This window comes from Eumetopias jubatus, unplaced genomic scaffold, assembly GCF_037043125.1.
Source record: "Eumetopias jubatus isolate StellerSeaLion01/CBP00866 unplaced genomic scaffold, mEumJub1_p1.0 scaffold_1, whole genome shotgun sequence".
Taxonomy (NCBI): domain Eukaryota; kingdom Metazoa; phylum Chordata; class Mammalia; order Carnivora; family Otariidae; genus Eumetopias; species Eumetopias jubatus.
In genome coordinates this window covers 184,636,163-184,645,225 of record NW_028274807.1, presented here as the reverse complement: position 1 = coordinate 184,645,225, position 9,063 = coordinate 184,636,163, and the positions used below count along the sequence as shown (strand labels likewise).

The 9,063-nt window shown below is 46.2% G+C and overlaps 1 pseudogene; it reads left to right on the top strand.

Annotated features, from left to right (window-relative positions):
- The first annotated feature begins 6,124 nt into the window (after nucleotides 1-6,124).
- LOC114214629 (V-type proton ATPase subunit F pseudogene) lies at nucleotides 6,125-8,765 on the top strand (annotated as a pseudogene).
- The last annotated feature ends 298 nt before the right edge of the window (nucleotides 8,766-9,063 follow it).

Sequence of the window (9,063 nt, the reverse complement as noted above, 5' to 3'; positions counted from 1 at the left end):
AGTATAAATGAATACATGAGAAATGAATTCAAGTCAACAGAGGTTTTGAGGATGCCCCCTGTATGCTAGGGCTTTGTCATCAGGAATTAATGTGAGTGCAAGAAATAGAAACCCAGACAAACTAATGTGAACTGAAAGAAATAACTGAGGCTCTAACCAAGGAAATACGGCTGGGTCTTCAGGGACGAGGCAAGTGCTGAAAAACCAGCACACTCAGATCAGCCAGTCCACTTGCCCAGACTCTGGCTCTCTCTCTCTCTCTCTCTCTCTCTCTCTCTCTCTCTCTCCAGTCCACCTGCCCAGACTCCGGCTCTCTCTCTCTCTCTCCAGTCCACCTGTCCAGACTCCGGCTCTCTCTCTCTCTCTCTCTCTCTCCAGTCCACCTGCCCAGACTCCGGCTCTCTCTCTCTCTCTCTCTCCAGTCCACCTGTCCAGACTCCGGCTCTCTCTCTCTCTCTCTCTCCAGTCCACCTGCCCAGACTCCGGCTCTCTCTCTCTCTCTCTCTCTCCAGTCCACCTGCCCAGACTCCGGCTCTCTCTCTCTCTCTCTCTCTCTCTCTCTCTCCAGTCCACCTGCCCAGACTCCGGCTCTCTCTCTCTCTCTCTCTCTCTCCAGTCCACCTGCCCAGACTCCGGCTCTCTCTCTCTCTCTCTCTCTCCAGTCCACCTGCCCAGACTCCGGCTCTCTCTCTCTCTCTCTCTCCAGTCCACCTGCCCAGACTCCGGCTCTCTCTCTCTCTCTCTCTCTCTCCAGTCCACCTGCCCAGACTCCGGCTCTCTTTCTCTCTCTCTCTCTCTCTCCAGTCCACCTGCCCAGACTCCGGCTCTCTCTCTCTCTCTCTCTCTCCAGTCCACCTGCCCAGACTCCGGCTCTCTCTCTCTCTCTCTCTCTCCAGTCCACCTGCCCAGACTCCGGCTCTCTCTCTCTCTCTCTCTCTCTCTCCAGTCCACCTGCCCAGACTCCGGCTCTCTCTCTCTCTCTCTCTCTCTCCAGTCCACCTGCCCAGACTCCGGCTCTCTCTCTCTCTCTCTCTCCAGTCCACCTGCCCAGACTCCGGCTCTCTCTCTCTCTCTCTCTCCAGTCCACCTGTCCAGACTCCGGCTCTCTCTCTCTCTCTCTCTCCAGTCCACCTGTCCAGACTCCGGCTCTCTCTCTCTCTCTCTCTCTCCAGTCCACCTGCCCAGACTCCGGCTCTCTCTCTCTCTCTCTCTCCAGTCCACCTGCCCAGACTCCGGCTCTCTCTCTCTCTCTCTCTCTCTCTCTCTCCAGTCCACCTGCCCAGACTCCGGCTCTCTCTCTCTCTCTCTCTCTCCAGTTCACCTGCCCAGACTCCGGCTCTCTCTCTCTCTCTCTCTCTCTCTCTCTCTCTCTCTCTCTCTCCAGTCCACCTGCCCAGACTCCGGCTCTCTCTCTCTCTCTCTCTCCAGTCCACCTGCCCAGACTCCGGCTCTCTCTCTCTCTCTCTCTCTCTCTCCAGTCCACCTGCCCAGACTCCGGCTCTCTCTCTCTCTCTCTCTCTCCAGTCCACCTGCCCAGAATCCGGCTCTCTCTCTCTCTCTCTCTCTCCAGTCCACCTGCCCAGACTCCGGCTCTCTCTCTCTCTCTCTCTCTCTCTCTCTCTCTCTCTCTCTCTCTCTCTCCAGTCCACCTGCCCAGACTCCGGCTCTCTCTCTCTCTCTCTCCAGTCCACCTGCCCAGACTCCGGCTCTCTCTCTCTCTCTCTCTCTCCAGTCCACCTGCCCAGACTCTGGCTCTCTCTCTCTTACTACCATCCTCTCTCATCTCCTCACTTCCTCTCTTACTACCATCCTCTCTCATCTCCTCACTTCCTCTCTGCAGGTAGTTTTATGCTCTTTATTGCATATTGGCTCCTTCTGCTTTGATCATACTTGAGACCAGAACACTCCAGCCTCTCGTTTTAAGCACCAACTCTTATTAGCAAGAGTCTCTGAGTGCCAAACCCAAATTTCCAGGAAAGAAATGGTGAATGTCTTAGTTAAGGAAGAAGTCCATCCCAGATCCAAGCAGCTATGATGTTATGAGGCGATGTCAGAGAGGGAGGTCCTCCAGCCTCCCCCCCTCTCCATTGTGCAGGGGAAGCAGGTGCTGACAGGGAGGACATGGACAGGTTCCTCCAGGAACTGAGAGTGGAGGCTGAGAGGTCATTATGGGTAGAGGCCTATCTAGAACAGAGGCACTATGCTGTTTATTCATTTATTCCAGAACTATTCACTCGAGGCCTACTTTGTGCCAGGCACCGTTCCAGATGCTGAGGATACAGCAGTGGCAAGAAAGACAGACAAGAGGCGTGCCTTCCTGGAAGCCTCATTCTACACTACACGCAATTCTACGTTACAGCAAACAAGAACACAAGCAAGATAACTGCAGATCGTGGCAAGTGCACGGAGAAATTGGCAATTCGATGTAAGATGACGGGTCAAGTGGTGGGAAAGTTATTTTCAAATTGCCATTTAGAGCGTCCTAGTCTGTCAACTGGCTAAAAATACCAAAAAGAGTGCCCAGATCTGGTTGTTCTGTTTATAAAGGAGGAAGTGAAATAGAGTTCACAATGTTCTTTGCAGTTCTCTCTCTGCTTGTCATGTTGTGGGGGAAAAAGCATCTAGTTTGAGCTGGATTAGGGACAGCCAGGCCCTGCAGTCACCCTCTCAGACCTTCTTGTGGAATTTATTAATACAGCCCTGAGTGGCTCAGGACATGCCACATTTCAAGAGCCACCTGCCTCTGCTTGATTTGGGGGCCTGCCTAAAACAGGCTTCAGGGGAAGTAGAGAATATGTGGTGGGAGAGCGGACCCACCTAGTTACCTCAGTGTCAGGCCTTTTGGACTTTCTCCCAGCAGTCTTCCATAGAAAGGCTGCAGCAAAGGGCAGCGTTGTTCTCTAGCTATTTTCAGAAATAACAACAAGCTGAGGCTTACTGAATGCTTAGCATGTGCTAGACAATGTTCTAAAAGCTCTATGTGTATTAACTTACTTAATTTCTACAATTCTACCATGAGGTAGGTACTACTAGTATCCCCATACTACAGGTGAGGAAGTCAAGTCCAGAAAGTTTATAAAACTTGCTCAAAGTGATATGATAGAACTAGACTTCAAATCTTGCCATTCTGGCTCCAAAAAATCCATGGTTTTTAATGAATAGTGCCCGGTTCTAGCTGACTCAGATCCCTGTCTCTGGCTTCTCTCAAAGTAAGTATTAAATCAACTAAATGACTACATGATGCTTACTATTTTCATTGAATTTTCTACTAAATAAGTGCCATATGCATACCCAATATCTTTCAAAGCTCGTATTCAAATGTAGAAAAGGAGAGTGAAAAATCTTGGGTTTTAGGTCAAACTTAAAATGGTGTGTGTGTGTGTGTGTGTGTTGGTGTTTTGTTTGATTTTTTTTTCTGCAACCCTACCATCAAACTATTTTAGTCTGACACCCAGTGAGGGGAGAAAGTATTGTTTTACACTTGTCTTCATTGAAAGACAAGATTGGTCCCAGAGATTGCCTCATGAGTGTGGAGAGTGGGAAAGTATTAAGATACTTAGATGGAAAGAAGCTCCACAGAAGAATTTCAGGCATCAATAAGCAGGTGGGGAAGGATGTGGGGGCAGGGCAGCTTTTTGAAACTTCTCACTGCAATCCTCAGTAAGTGTAGTGGAATGTAGCAGCTGAGCCCAAGTTTGATTTTGCTAGAAGGAACTGGAGAGGTGGTGATTCTTTTCCCCTATTTCTCAGGTAAAAAGAAAATTTAGGGGCGCCTGGATGGCTCAGTCAGTTAAGCCTCTGCCTTCAGCTCAGGTCATGATCTCAAGGTCCTGGGATTGAGCCCCTGCTCAGCAGGGAGCCTGCTTCTCCCTCTGCCTGCCGCCCCCCCTGCTTGTGCTCTTTCTGTCTCTCTCTCTCTGACAAATAAATAAATAAAATCTTAAAAAAGTAAATAAAAAAATAAAATTCTATCTATACTTGGGGCACCTGGATGGCTCAGTCGGTTAAACCTCTGCCTTCGGCTCAGGTCATGATCTCAAGGTCCTGGGATTGAGCCCCAAGTCGGGCTCCCTGCTCAGCAGGGAGTCTTCTTCTCCCTCTGCCCCCTCCCTCTGCCCCTCCCCTCTGCTCATGCTCTCTCTCTCTCTCTCCACACCTCCAATCTCTCAGATAAACAAAAAAATTTTAATTGCGATGTAACTTACATACTATAAAATTAATCTTTCAAAGTCTAATATACTCACAGTGTTGTACAATTATCACCACTAATTCCAGAACATTCTCTTCACTCCAAAAAGATACCCATACCTATTAGCAGTCACTCCCCATTTCCCCATCCCTTAATCCCTGGCAACTATCAGTCTACTTTCTGTCTCTATGAATTTACCTATTCTGGACATTTCATAGGAATGGAATCAGACCATATGTGTCTTTGTGCTTGGCTTCTTTCACTAAGCACAGTATGTTTAAGTTTTATCCATGTTGTAGCATGTTTCTATATGTACTTCTTTCCTTTTTATAGGTTAATAAAATTCTGTTGTATAGATATACCCTATATTATGTATCTATTCATCATTTGATGGGCATTTGGATTGCTTTAATTGCTTGACTATTATGAATAATATTGCTATCAATGTGTTTATACCAGTTTTTGTGTGGATTTTTAATTTTTCAAAAGATTTTACTTAATTTATTTGTCAGAGAGAGAGAGAGCACAAGCAGGGGGAGCGGCAGAGGGAGAGGGAGAAGCAGACGCCCCACTGAGCAGGGAGCCCAATGCAGGACCTGATCCCAGGCCCCTAGGATCATGACCTGAGCCAAAGGCACATTCTTAACCAACTGAACCACTCAGACATCCCAATTTTTAATTATTTTCATTATTATTTTAATTTAATTATTTTTAATTCCTTCAAGTACATACCTAGAGTGGAATTGCTGGGTCATATGGTCACTCCATGTTTAATATTTCGAGGAAATGCAAAACTCTTTCCCAAAGTGGCTGTGTCATTTTATATTTACAGTAGTGTATGAGGATTCCCATTTCCCACAACCTCACCAATGCTTGCTGTCATCTCTCTTTTTGGTTATAAGCTGGAGAATCCTTTTTTTAATTAACATATAATATATTATTTGTTTCAGGGGTACAGGTCTGTGATTCATCAGTCTTACACAATTCACAGCACTCACCATACTACATACCCTCCCCAATGTCCATCACCCAGCCACCCCATCCCTCCTACCCCCCTCCACTCCAGCAACCCTCAGTTTCTTTCCTGAGATTAAGAATCTTTTATGGTTTGTCTCCCTCTCTGGTTTAATCTTGTTTCATTTTTCCCTCCCTTCCCCTATGATCCTGTCTTGTTTCTCAAATTCCTCATATTAGTGAGATCATATGATACTTGTCTTTCTCTGAATGACTTATTTCGCTCAGCATAATACCCTCCAGTTCCATCCATGTCATTGCAAATGGCAAGATCTCATTCCTTTTGATGGCTGCGTAATATTCCATTGTGTATATGTACCACATCATCTTTATCCATTCATCTGTCGATGGACATCTTGGCTCTTTCCATGGTTTGGCTATCGTGGACATTGCTGCTATAAACATCGGGGTGCACGTACCCCTTCGGATCCCTACATTTGTATCTTTGGGGTAAATACCCAGTAGTGCAATTGCTGGGTCGTAGGGTAGCTCTATTTTCAACTTTTTGAGGAAACTCCATGCTGTTTTCCAGAGTGGCTGCGCCGTAAGCTGGAGATTCTTGTAGATATTTGGTTCACAAATGGTTCTATTAGGTGGCTTTGGTTTTATTGGCTAAAGGGAAGTGAGGATCTATTAATGTGTTTGTACGTGGAGAGGCAGGGGAGAATGGAAAGTTTTGTCACCCAAACTTGTCTAATGAATTTAATACATTTATCCTGAGACTCAGGGAAGAGAGGAGATAGCTCAGAGCCCAAGAAGTTCCTGAAAGAACTTGTAAGACTCTGTGCACCAGCAGGATGCTGTGGGACCCAGGGACCAAGTTCCTCAGCATGGGAACTTCTCCCCACTGACCGATGCTGGGAGGTGGGACAGCAGGGAGGAGGGCTGAGGGACACAAGCCCAGTGGTGGCACAGTTGCCGATGTTCATCGAGGGCACAGGGGAGGAAGCAGAGTCTGGAAGCCATCCTCGGTTAGCTGGTGGCAGTGGCTTCCATGGGGAGGCCAGGGTTCAAGAATACACTGTGACATGGCAAGGCTCAAGTCTGGCCTTAGGAGGTCAGAGTCAACATGACCTGGGACTGAAACTGATCCACAGGCGGGCAAACGTGGGTGCCGTCTACACATGGCCCTGCCTCAAAGATCCTGTGCAAACCCACATCTTTGTACTTTTTACCTTCTAGGGGATTCTAGGCCAGACAGGTATCAGTAGGGTTTGACCCTACTGAAGAAAGGAAAGGTAGAAACATCCGTGACCTTTTAAATCTTCATTTTTCTACCCAGCCTGGTGTTTCTCATTACTGTTTTACAGACTGGAAGGAAATAGATTTTGTGTCATGTAAATTATTTTGAGTTTATGGTCTCTGGCTAGAAAGCCAGGGCTGTTCCTCAGAGGTTATTTTATGCCAGTCCATTAGCATGAGCTCCTTATTGATTAACCAATAAAACATGACCTGCCTGAGCCTGGTGATGGAATCTCCCAACTCATAATTAATATTCAGGTAAAGCGCCACCACATTAATCTGCTTTCCCTTCCATGGTAATTGGTGTTTAATTTCTATTTTATTAACCACAATTGGTAAATCTTGGGAGATTCCCGTTCTAGGCATTTACTCTAAGAGGCTTCTATGTCCTTCACTGGAAACCTGTACTGCTTTAACTTGCTGTGTAATTCAAACTTTAAGAAGCCCTTCTGTGATCTCCCATGGGCCCCATGCCAACTCTGAGAGGCAGAGTAAGGTAGATCTCACAAAGCCCCATTTTAACTCACGAGGGAACGTGAGGCTCGAGAGCAGTCGTGAGGGGCAAATCATAAATCTTGTCCTGATTCTCTCAACTCTACCCAGGTCCTGTGATGCATTTATAAAATATTCATAACGAAATTTATCAGGTGTTTTTATTGACTTGATTTATCAAATTAGTTCTGTCTTCCATTTCTGCACCACCCCACAAGGCCTGTGGGTAAATATACTACTTCAGAAGCTAGGGCTTGGAGCTAAAACACTGTCAGGATGACATCTACTCAGTTAAGATAAAATAAAGTTCTGCCCAAGCAAAACAATTTTTAAAAACCAGATACAAATGTGTAAGGGAATGCATTTATTCCCAAAACACTTGGCCTCTCTCCTCCCCTCCAATAGCAGAAAATGAATTCTCCTCCGTGCACAATAATCTGTGACAAACTTGAACTGGCATATTGGGTTAATAAACTATTATGAAAATCAATAGTAATTAAAGGGAACACTTAGCTGACAAAGTTGATAAAGCTGAATGTATTTATGAGCTCTTAATTTTCTTTTCCCCCTTAATTGTTCCCTCTGGGCTGTCACGGTTTTCGATTGTTTGCTATCCAAATATCAAAAAAGCTGAGCTAGCCTGGGTATTACTGGGTAATTTCAATTACTAAAAGCATGAACTTTTTAAAAGAACTTCTCTAAGCTTGGACTTACTCCTTTAAACTCTGTCAGTGTGCACTATGATTGACGGTTGCATGGAAAATGGTGACCAGTTGCTTTCCTATGGAATCTGTATAAATGGATTTGAGTTGCAGCAGGACGTACCGTTTAGATGTTTGACAATTTCCGGATTGTGGATTCCTAATTACTCAAAGAATCTTTCTTTTCTCTTCTATATTCCCCTTCCTGACTCCTGTGGGGAATGTGATGCAGAAATGGCGAGACACAGAACCAAGATATATAACGGAAAACCCACCAGAAAATTTTCTTTCACTACTAATGATTCCAGGACCGAATTTGGGGGACATCTGAAATCTGTGACTTCATAGGTCTAGTGAGGTATAGATGCTTTTATTACAAGCTAGGGAATTTAGGTAAACTACCTAGGAAAATGCAGCTCCAAATCCATGCCTATTCTGCAATGAGAGTTTTCATTTGCCTAAATTATCTGGGTAACTGACATATTTTTTCATTCATATCCATCCACCTATGAAAAACATACTCCATGTCATCTATATGCCTTTAGGCAATCGGGTCGGTCTTGATGATGCAGAGACACACAATCCCTGACTTCAAGACCTTCAGTCATCTACTCCTCAAGACATCTCATCAACCAACACAAACCCCCACACTAAAGAGGAGGCAGGGTGTAGAGGCCATAACAGCTGAGCTCTGCCTGCCGGCAAGAACGGCGATAGGGGAAAGCTAATTGTGGTGGTTGGATACAAGGACATGGTGAGTGGGTTCTGCTGGGTGGCATAGGGGAACTTAACAAGAACCACCACCCTCTCATTTCCTGGTGGTAAAAGATCAACTATCTATGAGATCGAAGACACTTTCCAGCAGTTTCTAAACCGGGACAACAATGACATCATGCCCATCAACCTGTACATGGCGGAGATGGTGTGGCATGTGCCCGACACCCCAACAGTGCTCCATTCATGCTGTTCTGGAGATCCTGTTCCAGGGGCATCCCTATGATGCCGCCAAGGACTCCATCCTGTGCAGGGCCCAGGGCATGTTCACAGCCAAGGATCTGCCCCAGGGCCCTCCCCACAGCCATGCCGCCTCGCCCCAGGCTTGCCATCAGCCCTTCTCTAAGTTGTGAGCCTCAGCTTTCCAATTCCCTGCCCCTTCGCACTCCATTGAGAGGCAGGTGAGGTGCTTCCGGGTTACTGGGGTGCTGTCATCACAGTCAAGGCTGCTTAGGGAACAGGAAGCCTGAGAGTCTTCTCTTCACTACCTCTCCCCTGTGATGTTACACAGCGTCATTGTTGATGTTAAAGTAACGACTTGTTTCTCTCCCCTACCAAAGGAAAAAAAAAAAGGAGACAGAATGTAAAAAGGAAACAATACCATATGATAAGTATTTTGAAAAGAAAAACAAAAGATGGTGTGAGAAGGCC